Source organism: Pan paniscus, chromosome 6 (assembly GCF_029289425.2).
Source record: "Pan paniscus chromosome 6, NHGRI_mPanPan1-v2.0_pri, whole genome shotgun sequence".
Lineage (NCBI taxonomy): Eukaryota > Metazoa > Chordata > Mammalia > Primates > Hominidae > Pan > Pan paniscus.
In genome coordinates this window covers 84,496,478-84,513,813 of record NC_073255.2, presented here as the reverse complement: position 1 = coordinate 84,513,813, position 17,336 = coordinate 84,496,478, and the positions used below count along the sequence as shown (strand labels likewise).

Here is a 17,336-nt window from a genome sequence, read left to right as displayed (position 1 = left end):
AGCTTCCCAAAGTGCTGGGATTACAGGAGTGTGCCACCGTGCCCGGCCCAAGATTTTTTTAGAGGAAGATATCTAGGCTTACCCTGGTCTATTATTCCTTGAGTCCTCTAGAGCAGGGGTCCCCAACCCCAGGGCCATGGACCAGTAGCAGTCTGTGGCCTGTTAGGAACTGGGCTCCACAGCAGGAGGTGAGTGGCAGGAGAGCAAGCAAAGCTTCATTTATTTTTACAGCCGCTCCCCAATGCTGGAATTACTGCCTGAGCTCCACCTCCTGTCAGATCAGCAGTAGCATTAGCTTCTCATAGGAGCATGAACCCTGTTGTGAACTGCACAAGCAAGTGATCTAGGTTGTACCCCCCCCCCGTTTTTTTTTTGAGATGGAGTCTCGCTCCATCACCCAGGCTGGAGTGCAGTGGTACGATCTTGGCTCACTGCAACCTTCACATCTCAGGTTCAAGCGATTTTCCTGCCTTAGCCTCCCGAGTAGCTGGGACTACAGGCACACACCAACATGCCTGGCTAATTTTTGTATTTTTAGTAGAGACAGGGTTTTGCTGTGTTGGTCAGGCTGGTCTCGAACTCCTGACCTCAGGTGATCTGCCCTCCTCAGCCTCCCAAAGTGCTGGGATTACAGGCCATGAGCCACCGTGCCTGGCTGGTTGCAACCTTTTTATGAGAATCTAATGTCTGATGATCTAAGGTGGAATAGTTTCATCCTGAAACCATCTCCCCTGACCCCCACGTTACATGGAAAAATTGTCTTCCACAAAGCCGCTCCCTGATGCCAAAAAGGTTGAGGACCGCTGCTCTAGGGCTCATAAGAATCATTGACTGGCCATGGATCTAGATGAACTTCCTTCTTCTCATTAGCTAAAGTAGATGACAGTGAAGAGCTGAATTCCTCCTCCACTCCCCACCCCACACCCCATCTTTGTTGTCCTTCTCCAAAAAGCAAAATAAAAAATTCCATCCCGTGTTAGGAACTGTTTATCTACATTGGAATTCTCCTCTGGGCCACTGTGACCAAAATGATCTTAAGTAGAAATGAGTGGTGTTTGCTCATCTTCTGGAATTCAGCGCTACTAGGAATGATGGCTCAATGAAAACTGTACAACAGGCAAATATTGCATGTCAATAACAAAACTCCTGGGAGATCCTTGGAGATATTTAACAGTTGGACAAAGGCGTGGCATCCAGGGCAGTGGGGGTGGGTGCTGCTAATGGTGCCTTTGTGTTGGATCCCAACCTGCAAAATTCAGTGTGCTCACTGCTGGGAGCCACCCCCACAAGCTCATGAGATAAAAGAAAGCCAGCTAGAGTGAGTGCCTGAAGGCCAAGAAAGCTTATCTTCTAAGCAACTACAGGATTAGGAGTAGGCTAAACCCCTTCCTTTCATCGTGCTGGGTAGGAGAGGGATTACCCTGCAAGCTGCTCCGTCGTCCGGAAGATGGTGAGGAGGCAATGCCATGGGTCCTGTTTAAAACCGGATTATCTTGAGGAGCACAGGAATGAGCCTCTCCTATTTAATCAGCCTGGGAGCTGATATCCCTGGCCCCTTCTGAACCGGCCCACTCTTCTGAAGGGCTTGGGTGCCCCTGGGCCCAGTGGTTTGCCTTCTCTGGGACCTCTGGCTTACAGAGATGGGTCATTTGTTGGATTTTTCACATCCTTAGTTTTATTTCCTTACCTTTGGCCATTAGTTATCTATAGATTCTTCTAAACCTGAGAATGATTGTCTCCTTGTGAGAAGGAGGCTCTTTCAGTTTCTGGAAGCCTCTAAGTTGTGCAGCAAAGTCTCTTTCCTTGACATGCCCACGGCTCTCTGCTCTGTGGCCTTTCTCTGCACCTACCACAGACCTCTTGCTCCAGCAGTCCTTCCACACACCCCTGCATATTTTCCCCAGGCCAGAAATCTCTTCTCTCGAACTCCCTGTTCCTGTGGCCCCCTTCATCAGCCTTCTAAGTCCCACCTGTTTCCCAGCTGTCTCCAGCAGAGCACTTCCTCAGAGAAGCCTCCTCTGATCTCTGAGTGGGGAAGTAAGACTGTGAAGGGAAGACATTGTAAAAAGATTGGTACTGTCGGTGTCAGAGCTTAATTCCACTGGGGAAAATCCAGGAGCAAGTGTAAACCCAGACCTCAGAGTTAACTTGCTCCAAGTGTGAGGGAGCTGGGGTATTTATACACCCTTAGGATAATGAGGCCCTGGTTCTGTGCTATCTTAGCACCTTGCTACTAGCTGTTGCACTTACTAGCATGCGGTGTGTCTGCACAGTGGACTCTCTGAACTGGGTGGGATGTTTCCCAGGGCCTGGCTGGTGGTTGAAACTCAGTAAGTCTTTCAACAAGGGAGTGCATGATGAAGCCAGGTAGCACTAAGAAAAGCGCAGGTGTGAGCTAGTGGCAAAATGACTGGAGGTGGCCCGGGGCTAGAACACCCAGAGAGGAGCATGAACTGCAGATCGGGCTGGATTGGGGTGAAGACTCACTGCCAATGGTGCACCCTCTCCTGAGGAAATCTAGGTAGAGCCCAGCCCAGGAGGAGGAAGGGAAGGTTAAGGCAATCTCAGCCATAACTCCAGCTCCTTGACCGCAAGGATCTCCAGTACAGGGTTAGACACTTAGTGGGTTCAGTAGGTGTATTAGTCCCTTTCGTGTTGCTATAAAGGAATTCCTGAGGCTGGGTGACTCACTGATTGACAGATTGATTGATTGATTTTGAGACAGGGTCTCTCACTCTGTCACCCAGGCTGGAGTGCGGTGGTGTGATCACAGCTTGTTGCAGCCTCCAACTCCTAGGCTCAGGTGATCCTCCTGTCTCAGCCCCCTGAGAGGCTGGGACCACAGGCATGTGCCATCATGCCTAGCTAATTTTTATATATATTTTTTGTAGAAATGGGGTTTTGGCATGTTGCTTAGGCTAGTCTCAAACTCCTGGGCTCAAATGATCCTCCTGCCTCAGCCTCCCAATGTGCTGGGATTACAGGTGTGAGTCACCATGCCTGGCCTTGGGTGATTTATTTAAAAAGGAGGTTTTATTTGTCTCACGGTTCTGCAGAATGTACAAGAACCATGGCACCAGCATCTGCTTCGCTTCTGGTGAGGCCTCAGAAACTTCTAGTTATGGCAGAAGGGAAGGGGAGCAGGTGAGTGTCACATGATGAGAGAGGGAACAAGAGAGTGGTGGGGAGGTCCCAGACTCTGTGAGAACTTCCTCATTACCATGAAGGAGGCATCGAGCCACAAATGAGGGATCCACCCCCATGACCCAAACATTTCCCACCAGGCCTCACCTCCAACATTGGGGGTCACATTTCAACATGAGATTTGGAGGGGACAAATATTCAAACCATATTAGTAGGTATCTTCATTTAGTTTCCCCCAGAAGCAGACCCTGAAATAAACATCTTCAAGTAGATGGGTTTATTCACATCAAGAGTGCAAGTAGTTTATTTGAGAGGTGAAGAGAGCACCAGTAGGGGACTGGGGAAGTAAGAATGTGAAGGGAAAGCATCCCCAAAAGATTGGTAGTGTGGGTGATGGAGCTTAATTTCACTGGGGAAATTCCAAGAGCCAGTGTAAACTCAGACCTCAGAGTTAACTTGCTCCAAGGGTGAGGAAGCTGGGGTATTTATATACCTTTAGCAGCAAATGTTTTAGTGTAAGAACCCCCTGGGACTCCACCCTGGAGGAAGTTCTGCTTCAGGAGGCTTGGGGTAAGGCTGAAAATGTGCATTTCTTATAAGCTCCTATTTGATGCTTACGTAGCTTGTGTGGGGAGCACACTTTGAGAACCATTGGGTTAGGTAACCACGCCTTGAGCCTTGTCTGTGAGTCCCATTTTAATGGTTCACATTTCAGTTCTACATGAAGATGTTCAGTGAGTAAGAAAATGGGAGGAGGAGGTATTTGGTTCAGCCAGACCATAAATCAATATCCATTCATCATCCTCCTCCTCCTCTCCCAAATACCCAGGGGACCGGGAGTTGACGATATTAACATGATCTCCCTCTTTTCAGTTCCTGGTTCTGTTCTCTATGTTTTTCCCCAGGCCAGAAATCTCTTCTCTTGAACTAGAAGAGGAATCTAATATTTTTCATTTTATTAAGATGTTCTTTGTAACTGGTATTATCGAGTTTTGTAAATGTTCTACATCTATTTAAAAAGACCCCCACACACTGTAATCATGGAATTGAATTCCTGCCAGACATCAATTTTGTGTATTCTGGTAGGCTATGAGTTTATTTTTTTTAAGTCTTTTTGATAATGGTGTTTTAAAATCTCCTTTTATAATGACTCTTCCTTCCTGTGTTCCTAATACTTGTTTTCTGGTATCTTGTTGTCAGTTTCTTTGGCAACTATAGATTTGTATCTGCATGGCTTCATTAATAGTGATGGTTGTTACCATTATGTAATGCTCTCTTTATCTTAGAAGCATACTCTGTTTCTTTTGCCTTGAATTTAGTTCTTCTTACATTAATATTGTTGTTCCTGCTTGCTAGTTCACATTTGATTAAAACTTTTTTTCCCAGCCTTACAATTTTGTTTTCTGATCTTAAAAGTAATGTGTGCTCTTTGTTGGAAAATTCGAATGTATCAAAAAGCAAATATAATTGGAAAAAAATAAATACTGAAGAGACTAACCAGAGGCAACTGCTCATTCGCCCATGCCCTTACCCTCTTTAATGCACATTTTGCATAGTTAAGATCAATAGTATAAACAAGTTAATGTTCTGCTTTTTCCCCCTGAAGTGTAAAGCATAATCAGTGCCCTTTTTTTTTTTTTATTAAAAAAGCTCTGCAAACATCATTTTAATGAGGGCAGATTGATCTATTCTCAGACTCACTAAGCTCTGGTCAAGATGGGCTCAGGGAATGGGTGTACAAAGCCGGGGCACTCTGGAGAAGCAGACAAGATGAGACTGCAGATTTTCCTTTGTCAGGGAATTTTGTTTTTATTTTAAGTCATTTGTTTCACTCAGTTTGAATATTGACATTGGCCTGTGTTAAGCCCAGGTAAGATGCAATTCTTTGTACTCTGTACATCCAGCTGAAATCATTCAGGCAACATTTGCTAGAAATCACTGCTCACCAAGTCCAGCGAGCATTTTGCTGCCCAGATCTTTTGGCACCATCTGATATTGTCACGCAGCTTCCTTGATGGGGTGTATCACTCCTCCTGGTGCCCCGACACTACTCTCTGCTGATTCTCCCCTGATCTTCTTTTTGCAGCTGTTCTTCTCTTCCGTGGTTTCTTAGTCCATTTGTCTTTCTACAAAGAATACTTGAGTCTAGGTAATTTATAACGGAAAGTAATTTATTTCACGCACGGTTCTGTAGACTGTACAAGAAGCATGATGCCAGCATCTGCTTCTGGTGAGGGTTTCAGAAGCTTCCACTCATGGTAGAAGAGGAAGGGGAGCTGGTGAGGTCACATGATGAGTGGAGAGAGAGAGGGGAGGAGGTGCCAGGCTCTTTTTAACAGTCTGATTTCATGGGAACTAAGATTGAGAACTCACTGAATTCCATAAGAATGGCACCAAGCCTTCCGCGTGCATGACCCAAACACCTACCACCAGGCCCCACCTTCAATATTGGGGATCACATTTCAACATGAGATTTGGAGGGGACAAACCATATCACTCGGCCCCCTCCCTTCTTAAACTGGGATCACTTGTGATTCTCAGCATCAGGACACACTGGGCAGTCTGCTCCACTTTATATGTTCTGACAGTTTCCCATTGGAATTGTCCAATAGGATCTACCACTCAAGCCCAGAACAATTCAAACCTGTAAGGCCTCTGTCTCCCAGATGGTCATCCTGGGTCTTTGTAGCTCCATTGGTCCAATGATGAACTTACTGTGTTTGCCTTGATCTTTGTTTGAGTGACCAGGATGGAGGAATTCGGGTGCACAGAGGTATCACAGTCATAATACTTGACACACTCCATCACTGGTTCATGCATAGCCATTCTTTATTTTTCCTCACTTCTGATTGAGATGTAATTCACATACCATAAAATATACTATAAAAATAAAATAGACCAGGCACTGTGGCTCACACCTGTAATCCCAGCACTTTGAGAGGCCAAGGCGAGCAGATCACTTGAGGTCAGGAGTTTGAGACCAGCCTGGCCAATATGGGGAAACCTTGTCTCTACTAAAAATACAAAAATTAGCTGGGTGTGGTGGCACGTGCCTGTAGTCTGAGCTACTCGGGAGATGGGGGCAGGAGAATCACTTGAACCTGGGAGGCGGAGGTTGCATTGAGCCGAGATCATGCCATTGCACTCCAGCCTGGGCATCACAGCAAGAGTCTGTCTCAAAAAAACAAAAAATGAAGTATACAATTCAGTGATTTTCAGTATATTCAAATGATTTGCACCTATCACCACTACGTAATTCCAGAACATTGTCATCACCTGCAAAATAAACCCTGAACCTGGGAGTAGCCTCTCCCAATTCTACCCTTACCCCATTCCTTGCCAAATATTAATGTATTTTCTGTTATGATAAATTTGCCTCTTCTGGACATTTGATAATAAATGAAATCTACAACATGTGGCCTTTTTTCCTGGCTTCTTTCACTGAACATAATGTTTTCAAGGTTCAACCAAATTGTGGCATATATAAGTACTTCATTCTTTGTATGACTGAATAATATTCTGAGTATAGATACAGCACATTTTATTTATCTGTTTATCAGTTTATCAGTTGATAGACATTTGGGTTGTTTCTACTTTGGGGCTATTAGGGATAATAGGGCTATGAATATTCATGTACACATTTTTGTTTGGATATGTTTTCAGTTTTCTTGGGTACATATCTAGGAGTAGAATTGCTGGGTTATGTGATAATTCTGTGGTTAACTTTTTGAGAAACTGTCAAATTGTTTTCCACAGCCAGACTATTTTTCACCTCAGCTGCACCATTTTACATGATCACCATTCATATATGAGGGTTCCAGTTTCTCCACATCCTTGACAATTGTTACTTTTTTTAAATTGTGGCCAATCTAGTGGATATAAGGTGGTATCTTGTAGTTTGGATTTGCATTTCCCTAATGACTAATTATTTTGAGCATCTTTTCATGTGCTTATTTTTCATTAGTCTATCTTCTTTGGAGAAACATCTATTCAAGTACTTTGCCCATTTTAAAATTGATTATTTGACTTTTTAAATTATTGACTCATAATTATTCTTTATTCTCTTTATACTCATCTTTATCAAATATTCTGCAACTAATTTTTGCAAATATGCTTGCAAATATTTTCTCTCTTTCTGTGGGTTGTCTTTTCACATTCTTGATAATGTCTTTGGATGCACAAAAGTTTTTAATTTTGATAAAGTCCAGTTTTTCTTTTTTTCCTTTGGGTGCTTGAGCTTTTGGTGTCATATCTAAGAAACTGTTGCCTAATCCAAAGTCACAAAGAATTGAACCTTTGTTTTCTTCTAAGAGTTTTATAGTCCTAGCACTTCCATTTAGGTTTATATCCATTGTGAGCTAATTTTTGTATATGGTTTGAGGTAGGGATCCAAATTCTTTCTATTTTTCTTTTTTACATATATAGTTATCCCATGAGCATTTGTTCAAGAGACCAATTTTTCCTCATTGAATGGTTATGGCACCCTTGTCTAAAATCAACTTACTGTAAATATGAGGAGTTATTTTGGGACTCTCAATCCTATTTCTTTGATTTATGTGTCTATGCTTATGGCATGATCACACTGTCTTGATAACTTTTTCTTTATAGTAAATTTTAAAAGTGGGAAGTGTGAGACCTCTCACCTTGTCCTTTTTTCAAGATTGTTATGTCTATTCTGGGTCCCTTGCATTTACATATTAATTTTAAGACCAGCTTGAACATTTCTCTGAGAAATAGCTGTTAGAATTTTGTTGGGATTGTATTATATGTGTAAATCAATTTGGAGAGTATTGTCATCTTGATAATATTAATGCTTGTAATCCATGAACATAGATGTCTTTCTATTTATTTATGTCTCTAATCTCTTTCAACAATGTTTTATAGTTTTCAGTATACACATTTTACACTGCCTTGGTTAAATTTATTTCTTAATGTTTTATTCTTTTTAATACTATTATAAATTGAATTGTTTTCTTAATTTCATTTTTGCATCATTTATTGTTATTGTATAGAAACACAACTTATTTTTGTATGTTCATGTTGTATCCTTTAACTTTGCTGAACTTGATTATTAGCTCCAATAGGTTTTTTTGTAGATTCTATAGAGCTTTCTATATAGAATATTGTGTTATCTTCAAATAGTGATAATTTTACTTATTACTTTCCAATCTGGATACTTTCTATTTTTCTTGCTTAATTACCTCCTCTATTTATTTTTAAAAATGTATTTATTAATAAATATCTCTTTTCCTACCATGTCAAGGATGAGAACATTCACCCATATACCTTCCTAAGGGTTTATAAAAGCCTCTTCTGGAGAAGATGGCTAAGTCATGAGTGAGCTCAGTAAACATGGGACTCACCATAGTGGGCTATTGTGTGAACCAGGTACTGGACTTAAGGCAAAAATCTGGACAGAATGCAATGGGCTTCTCTGTATTTACTGCTTCTGATCTTATCAAGACCTACTGCCTATCCTCAGGAGCAGGTCAAAGCAGAACATGTCTTGAGAGATACGAGATACGATACAGTGAATGTCTTCCACTGATCCAGGCAGTAGACAGAAAGCCTGTAGTCAGAACATCCAATTATAGATAAAAATGGGTGCTATACTCATTCAGGCAATCCATCCTCAGCTTAAAATGAGGTACGTTTGCAGGAGCAGTGTTAGAAATGACAACTCTCGCTGCATCTATCTGAAGTCACACTGCCCTGTTATGGAGGTCGGCCTCTGTGGCTGTGCGTTGTTGTCGTCTTGGATCTCCCTTCACCGTCTTGTGGACTCTCTGACCCTCTTCTGTGCTGTCTCCTGTGCTCTTCTCTTGGTTTATGTTCTTATTTTGGTGAAACACAACACCTGGAAGCTTCTTAAGAGAGACTGCAAGGAAGAGAAAATCTTTCAAGTTCACTCATGCCTCTAAAGATGGCTTTAGCCTCATCTTCTAGGTGAATGATGGTGTCGTTGAGTTAGATGTTACCTTCTTTCAGAATTTTGATGGTTTTGCTCCATTATTGTCTTTCTTTGTTGTTGTTGTTGTTGTTGTTTTAGAAGAACCAAAGGCATTCTGATTTCCTGGTTTTTTGCATGTTCTTTTTTCCTTTCTGGAAGCCTGTAGAGTCTTTATCTTGTCACCATAGTTTTAAATTTCACAATGATGAGCCTTGATATGGGTCAGTTTTCATTGATTAGATGGGGCATTTAGTGGCTTCCATCCTCAATCTATTGTCTATCCATTTTTGGAAATTTCTTGGAATTTTAATTGATAATTCCTCCTCATTTTTTCTGTTCTCTCTTTCAGCATCTTTCATTATTCTAGTTTGGGGCCTCCTAAATTGAACCTCTAATTTTCTTATTTTTCTCTGCTATCTTATCTTTTGCTATCTGATATTTTTGCTGTGTTTTCTTTATTCTCACTTCAGTTTTTTTATTCTTCCCTTCTATCCATTTTTTCTGTTTCTGCTATCATAGTTTTACTTCCAAGTGATCATTTTTATTCTCTGAAAGCTCCTTTTATAACATATTGTCCTTTTTTATTGGAAGCAATATGTTTTCTTATCCCTGGAGGATGTTAATAATATTTTTTGTTTTAAGTTTTTCTCCCTGCATAGTCTGTTTCTAAAAGTTACATTTTTCTCATTGATGTTTAGTTTCTATCTTTCATGTTGGAGGCTTTCCTTAGATATCTGGTGAGTCTTTTCTGCTTATGATTGTCTCTTAAATAGTGATTAGACAGCCAGGGGCTGGGTGGAGGGGGAATGGGGAGTTATTGCTTAAGGGTATGGGATTTGTCTGAAAAGATGAAAAAAGTTGTGGAAATAGATGATGATCACACAATAATAGGTATGTACCTAATGTCACTGAACTGTATACTTAAAATGGTTAAAATAGTAAATTTCATGTTATGTCCATTTTATCAGTTTTTAAAAAGCTGATCAGACATTGTGCACTTGAGTTGGACTTAATGGATTTGACAATAGAGTGATTTGTGTGGGCTGAAACAAGAAGTGGGAGTGGGGGCTGGACGTGGTGGCTCACGCCTGTAATCCCAGCACTTTGGGAGGCTGAGGTGGGACGATCACTTGAGGTCAGGCATTTGAGACCAGCCTGGCCAACATGATGAAACCCCGTCTACGCTAAAAATACAAAAAATTAGCTGGGTGTGGTGGTGCACGCCTGTAATCCCAGTTACTCAGGAGGCTGAGGCAGCAGAATTACTTGAGCCCGGGAGGTGGAGGTTGCAGTGAGCTGAGATTGCGCCACGGCACTCCAGCCTGGGCAACAGAATGAGATTCCATCCCCCCCACCCCCCTCCAAAAAAAATGTGGGAGTAGGAATTTAGTGATCAGTTTCTTTTCAAATAGCCTTCGTGCTAGTCTTCCTTATTCTGGTCTGTCCATTTTACCCCCAGTTCCAAAGGCACCTGCTGCTGCCGGTTCCATTGCCTCTTGAGTGTCCTCTGGTATATATCGAATTGATTTCTCAGTTTTGGGCATTGTTAGCTTGGGATCATCTGTCACACATCTGTCACTTGGTTAACCCTCTGATTCTGCATTCTAGCTTCCTCAATTTCATGGCTGTTGTCTTGTCTTGCATTTCCTCTGGCTTTGGAAGGTTATGGTTTTTGTTGTTGTTGTTTGTCTATTTTAGAAATCCTTTTACTGTAGTTTTTTGTGAATTTTGACTAGTGGTCTCTGATTCATGAGTTAAATTCATCATCCTATTCTGAAAGTTTTATATTCATCTTTGAGAATGTTTAATATAAATTGATAAACTGTCTTCCAGGTATGTGGTAATGTCACATGAAGAGTATATGAAAGACTTTTTTTTCTCTGTATTCTTACCAACACTGAATTTTATTAATCTTTGCCATCTTTGTTGTTCTGGTGCAGGGGAAATGGCATTCCATTTTTAAGTGTGCATTTAAAAAAATAGTATTGATGATGAATACTTTTTCATATGTTTATATATTTTTTAGAGGTTTGCCTATTGATGACTCCTTATCCCTTTTTTATTGGAGTATTTAGCTTTGTCTTATTGATTTACAAGAACTTTTTATTTTATTTTACTTTAAGTTCTGGGATGCATGCGCAGAACGTGCAGGTTTGTTACATAGGTATACATGTGCCATGGTGGTTTGCTGCACCCATCAACCCATCATCTAGGTTTCAAGCCCTGCATGCATTAGGTATTTCTCCTAATGCTCTCCCTCCCCTTGTCCCCCACCCCCTGACAGGCCCCAGTGTGTGATGCTCCCCTCTCTGTGTCCGTGTGTTCTCATTGTTCAACTCTCCCTTATGAGTGAGAACATGCGGTGTTTGGTTTTCTGTTCCTGCGTTAGTTTGCTCAGAATGATGGTTTCCAGCTTCATCTGTGTCCTTGCAAGACATGAGCTCTTTTTTTTTATGGCTTCATAGTATTCCATGGTGTATATCAAGAACTTTTTATATATTAAACAAACCTTTTTTACATCACTTTGCAGGCATTTCTCTCAACTTTTGCTTCTCACTTTAATTCATTCATAATCTTTTTTGGCAAGTATAAATTTTACATTATATAGTCAAATCCATCAGTCTTTTCTTTTTGATACCAAAGTCTTAAGAATGTGATTCATTATGCCTAGACTATACAAATATCGACAACTATTTTTATGAGTAAATGTTTCTTTCCAAAATAAATTCCAGACAGAGGAAATATTTTTATATAAAGTGTAAGAATTTTTTAACACAGAGACTCTGTCCCAAAATATGGTTATCTCAATTTAATAGTAAGTCCTTTAACCACCGGTATGAAATTCACTGTTTTTATCTGCTGAATTATTTAATATTTGGAAACAATGAAGCTGAATCACATGATGACTGATTGGTTATAAAGAGGAGGCAGGAGTCAAAGAGGACCCCCAGGGTCCCTGCTGAGGTGACAAGATGGGTATTGGTGCTTCTCATTAAGAATGGGATATGCTAAGAATTAAGAATCACAGGTTTGGGAAGGCAATGGACTTCACTTTTTGGATTTATCAAGTTCCAACATCCTATGGAAATTTACTGTGCCTTTAAAACTTAGGTGAGTTGTAACTTTAGCCATAAAGTTTTCCTTAAACTACTATGAGAAGCTTCTTTGTTTTTACAATTAGTGTCCTCAATACTCTTTTCTTTTTCTTTTTCTTTCTTTTTTTTCTGAGACAGGTTCTTGCTCTGTTGCCTTAGCTGGAGTGCAGTGGTGCAATCTCAGCTCACTGCAACCTCCCACCTCCCAGGTTCAAGCGATTCTTCTGCCTCAGCCTCCCGAGTAGCTGCAATTACAGGTGCCCACCACCACACCTGGCTAATTTTAATATTTTTAGTACAGATGGTGATTCACCATGTTGGCCAGGCTGGTCTCGAACTCCTGACCTCAGATGATCTGCCCACCTTGGCCTCCCAAAGTGCTGGGATTACAGGCGTGAGCCACCATGCCTGGCCCTCAATACTCTTTTATATGTCTTATTAATACTTCACTTTTTAAATTTACCTTGTTACCTCCTTTGTTGTAAAGCAGGGGTCCCCAACCCCCCGGGCCATAAACTGGTCCATGGCCTGTTAGGGACTAGGCCGCACAGCAGGAGCTGAGAGGCGGGTGAGGGAGCAAAAGTTCGTCTGTATTTACAGCCACTCCCCATTGCTCACGTTACCACCTGAGCTTCATCTCCTCTCAGATCAGCAGTGGCATTAAATTCTTACAGAGGCATGAACCCTATTGTGAACTGCGCATGTGAGGAATCTAGGTTGCATGCTCCTTATGAGAATCTAACGCCTATGATCTGTCGCTGTGTCCCAGCACCCCCAGATGGGATCACCTAGTTGTAGAAAAACAAGCTCAGGGCTCCCACTGATTCTACATTATGGTGAGTTGTAGAATTACTTCACTGTGTATTACAATGTAATAATAATAGAAGTAAAGTGCACAATAAATGTAATGCACTTGAATCATCCTGAAACCATCCCTCTGCTCTGTCCATGGAAAAATGGTCTTCCACCAAAGTTGTTCCTGGTGCCAAAAAGGTTGGGGACTGCTGTTCTAAAGCAAGAGCATGGGGAGGAAAGAGAGGAATAAAATCCCAGCCCAAACTTTAGCTATGTGGTCTTGGCCAAGGCACTTAACTTTTCTGACCTTGTGTAAGTTGGGGTAATAGTAGCTTTCATTAGGGTTTTCATTGTGAGGTTTAGAGGTAATACTTGGCAAGGCACATAGTGCAAGTCCTAACAGTATCATAAAGGGTACTGTTGAGTGTGCTCATGACATTATTTGATTTGCTAACTCCAGTTCATTCATCGGTATTCAACTTGCGTATCATCCACACTGGGAAACCATACTGAATTGCATTCATTTATCTGCCTATCTCTAAGTGGTAAGACACTTGATGGTAAGACCGATAGCTTGCTCTGTGCCGTAATCCCAGGATCTAGCCCACAGCTAAATTACAGTAATTGCTGAATAGGTTAATTTCAATTGCACATGTGCAGAGATTTTTTTCCCCACTTCTGGAATTGTTCTGGAAGCTTTTGCATTTCACATTGTACATATTTTGGCTTGAATGCTACAGTTATTTTGGTTTAGATGTCAGAAATTGCCTATCTCCCATCACCATCATTTGAGTTTCTTGATGATTTGGACAGTTGTACATCTTGTCACTAATACTTCCCTGTACGACAAGCATATCTGATCAACATCTTGTCTTGGTTGGTTGTATTCAAAGGTTGAAAGCAAGATGGCTGAAAACTTTTTGGAGTGGAAGGTTATACCCTCTGCACTTCCAAAAGGGATTTTGGAGAAGTCACACTGGCATTGTTTGCTTTTCTTCTTGGTTTATAATTGCAGAGATGGGAGAAGTCTTGTGTTTCCAAGAGATAACATTCTTCCTGTGTCGCTGAGGCTCTGAGTGAAATAGCCGAGAGACAACTTGTTATCACACAGCTCCATGCTTGGCCAGGCTCTCTTTATTTGAACATCACCTGCCTTCCCCCCTGCCTGTAAAGAGCCTTCCTAATCAGTAAGAATACTTGTTTTTGCCCCCAACCAGATCATAGCAATGTGACAGCATTTGCTATGTGGGTCTGTAATCCTAACTAGGTTGTGCATTTACATTTCTCTTTGTGTTTTTTTAGGCCCCAGGGAGGAAAGAATGAGGAGAGTGTGTATCTTTACACAAGCAATAGTGTGTGAAAACCCCAGCTAAAGCTTCAGCCACTAACTGGCTTTTAAAAACAAGAAGAACAACAACAAAACCCTTTTTAGTTCAAACTAATTATAGGTTCACAGAAAGTTGCAAAGATGAACAGGAAATTCCATGTAGCCTTCGCTCAGTTTCTCCCAGTGGTAACATCTTGCAAAACTCTAGGATACTGTCACAACTAAGAAATTGGCTTTGGTACATTGGCTTTTTAGCCCCGATAATTGAGAAGTGTGGGAATGTCAGGTGGTTTGGTATTAGCAGAGCTGATGTTCAGCTGGAATGTGCTACAGTGCCATTCCAGTCCACATCTGCTCTGATGTTATATAGCTCAATAGTCTCCGCTAGCTAGAAGAAACATGTTAGGTTCTGCAGCCCTTTTGGATGCTAATAAGAGCTGCTATTGATAGAACACTCGTATGATGCATTAGTAGCTTAACGTGGACATTTCCTGTAAGCAGGCATGAGCATTTCGTTTGCGCATAGGATTCACACTGCCTTTGACCTTGGAAACTTCAGGGTCCTGAATATGGAGCACCCCAGAATGCTAGATAAGGATGAACTGGCCGGATGCCTCACCTCAGTTATTCCACTCCCGGCTGCCAAACGCGTTTAAAGAAAACTCGAGGAAGAAGTGACCAAGCGCCAGCGTGTAACCCTGTTCTCCCCAGGGCTTTACATTTCTTGTGTTCTGTTTTGCTCTCTCTTTAATGACTGTGACTTTTGCTATTTCAAGGAAGAGATTCGCCAGCTTCTGAGCATTTGGAATCAATATCACCGTAAATAAGAACATAATGAAAGAAAAACACAGCCTAGCCTGTAGACAAATTTGATTGCTGAAATTCACGTGTTATTATTAGAATCAGCTGCAAATGCCAGACTTTCAAATGCGTTTGATGGGGTAAGATAGGGGAATGCTCTTTTAAATTGGGGAGACAACTTGGAGCTCTCACCTGGATAGCCTATAGCTTATGCGTACTATGATGTTTCCTTGTAGGTTTGGGCTACTCGTATTTATTTTCTAAAAGGTAAAATGTAAATGGAAGAAGCAGTAGAGAGGAATTTCTCAACAAAGGAATTGGAAGCTGAGATGGCTTTCCTTTACAAAGTGCCCCTCATGAATGCACAACTCAGTGTGATATATTTGGTTTAACACTTTGGTATTTTGCACCTCACATCTCTTTGCTTTTCTTTTCGTCTTTTGCTTTCTTTTGTCCTTTTTGTCCTTGCTTTGATCTCACTATGGAATCACCCTCAAAATGCTTTCATACACAGCAAAAGCTTCCCTCTTTAATCTCTCTCATTCTTTCTGAAGTTTCTCACTCTTGCCTCATTTTTGCTCCAGCCCATAGTCAGCAAGTGCATTATTTAAGTCTGCAAAGCTGAGAGATGCTCAGAGAATAAAATATGCAATGCAGCCACCTCCTGGGTTATTTCATCTTGCAGTTTTAGATGCTTGGTTCCTCACCATGGCTATTCTTCAAGCCCAGGATTTCAGAGACAGATGGGCCCATGCCATAGTGGCAAGGCTGGGGTGGGGTGTGTGTGTATCACCATATATGTGGCTCCTGTATCCCTGAGGCTTCTTCAGAGCTTCATTGTATTGTTTAGAAGAGTTGGAGGCCCAAAAGGTTCCCTGGATGCCCACTCTTTTGAAACCTCTTCATCAGCCCTTAGGCCTCTTCTCTGCAGAGCACTGACCACAGTCAGCAGAAGGCAGCCTAGAAAAAGGAGGCGCCTGCCTCAAGTCCAGAGCCTGCTGCTCCCATCCTGCAGCCTGACCAACTTTCCACTCATGGTTACAGCCCTAATCCTTTATCTTCACTCTCTGAAACTGGTGCTGATGGCTGCAGATTCAGAAGAAAATGGGATCATCATACTGGTGCTTTGCACTCACATTTGGTCCTCATGCAACCATGTGCAGTGGAATAAGATTGTACACACTGATAATTAGTCTGTAATCAGAAGTGTGGGTGCTTCCAAGCTACTTGAGGGAGCCAGCTCTCAGGACAAGCCCAGGCCAGGCCACAGCAGCTTTGTATTAGCAGACAAATGACTTGAGATTTCACAACATCACATTTACAGGAATCAGAGGTAACAATGGTGATGCATGTAGGCATGCCACTTACAAATGGTGTGACCTAGGGAGAGTTGCTGGCCCTCTGTCTTAGTCCATTTGGGGACTGCTATAAGAAGTACCTCAGGTTAGGCATTGTGGCTCATGCTTATAATCCCAGCACTTTGGGAGGCTGAGGTGGGAAGATCACTTGAGGCTGGGAGTTTGAGACCAGCCTGAGCAACATAACAAGACCCCATGTCTACAAAAAATAATAATAATAAAATATTAGCCAGGCATAGTGGTGCATGCCTGCAGTCCCAGAAATAATACCGTAACTACTTTGTATCCATAAAAATAAAAAATAACAAAGTTAAACAAAAATGCCTTAGACTGGGTAATTTATAAACAGTGAAATGTATTGCTCACAATTCAGGGGGCTGGGAAGTCCAAAGTCAGTGTCTGGTGAGGGCCTAGTCCTCATAGATGTCTCTCTATGTGTTTCTATGTCTTGTAAGTGGTGAACCAGCTCCCTGGGGCCTCTTTTGTAAGGACACTCATCCCATTCATGAGGGTAGAGTCCTCCTGACCTAATCAGCTCCCAAACACTTGCCCTCTTAATACCACCCCATTGAGGCATTGATTGGCATTTAACATATGAATTTTGAGGGAACACAGACATTCAGAACATAGCACACGCTCTGTGCTTCCGTTTTCTCATCTGTAAAGTGGGGTCGATCATGCCTTTACCTCACAGAGTCTTTAAGAGGTATGAAGGAATTGCTGTAGGCCAACAGCATGTGGCTCTTAATAAGGACCCGGTAAGTATGAAGACAAATGTTGTGGAATGTTATGAGTTTCCAAGACAGCCCATTCACTGGTTAAATTACCAAAGGAGATCTAATTTGGCTGACTAGTGTTCTGGAGTG

General features: G+C 41.8%; 1 protein-coding gene across 2 annotated transcripts in view; it reads left to right on the top strand.

The window, feature by feature from the left end:
- The window catches only part of GALNT17 (polypeptide N-acetylgalactosaminyltransferase 17), a 582,348-nt gene that overhangs the window by 256,296 nt on the left and 308,716 nt on the right, over positions 1–17,336 (top strand). The window lies entirely within an intron of this gene.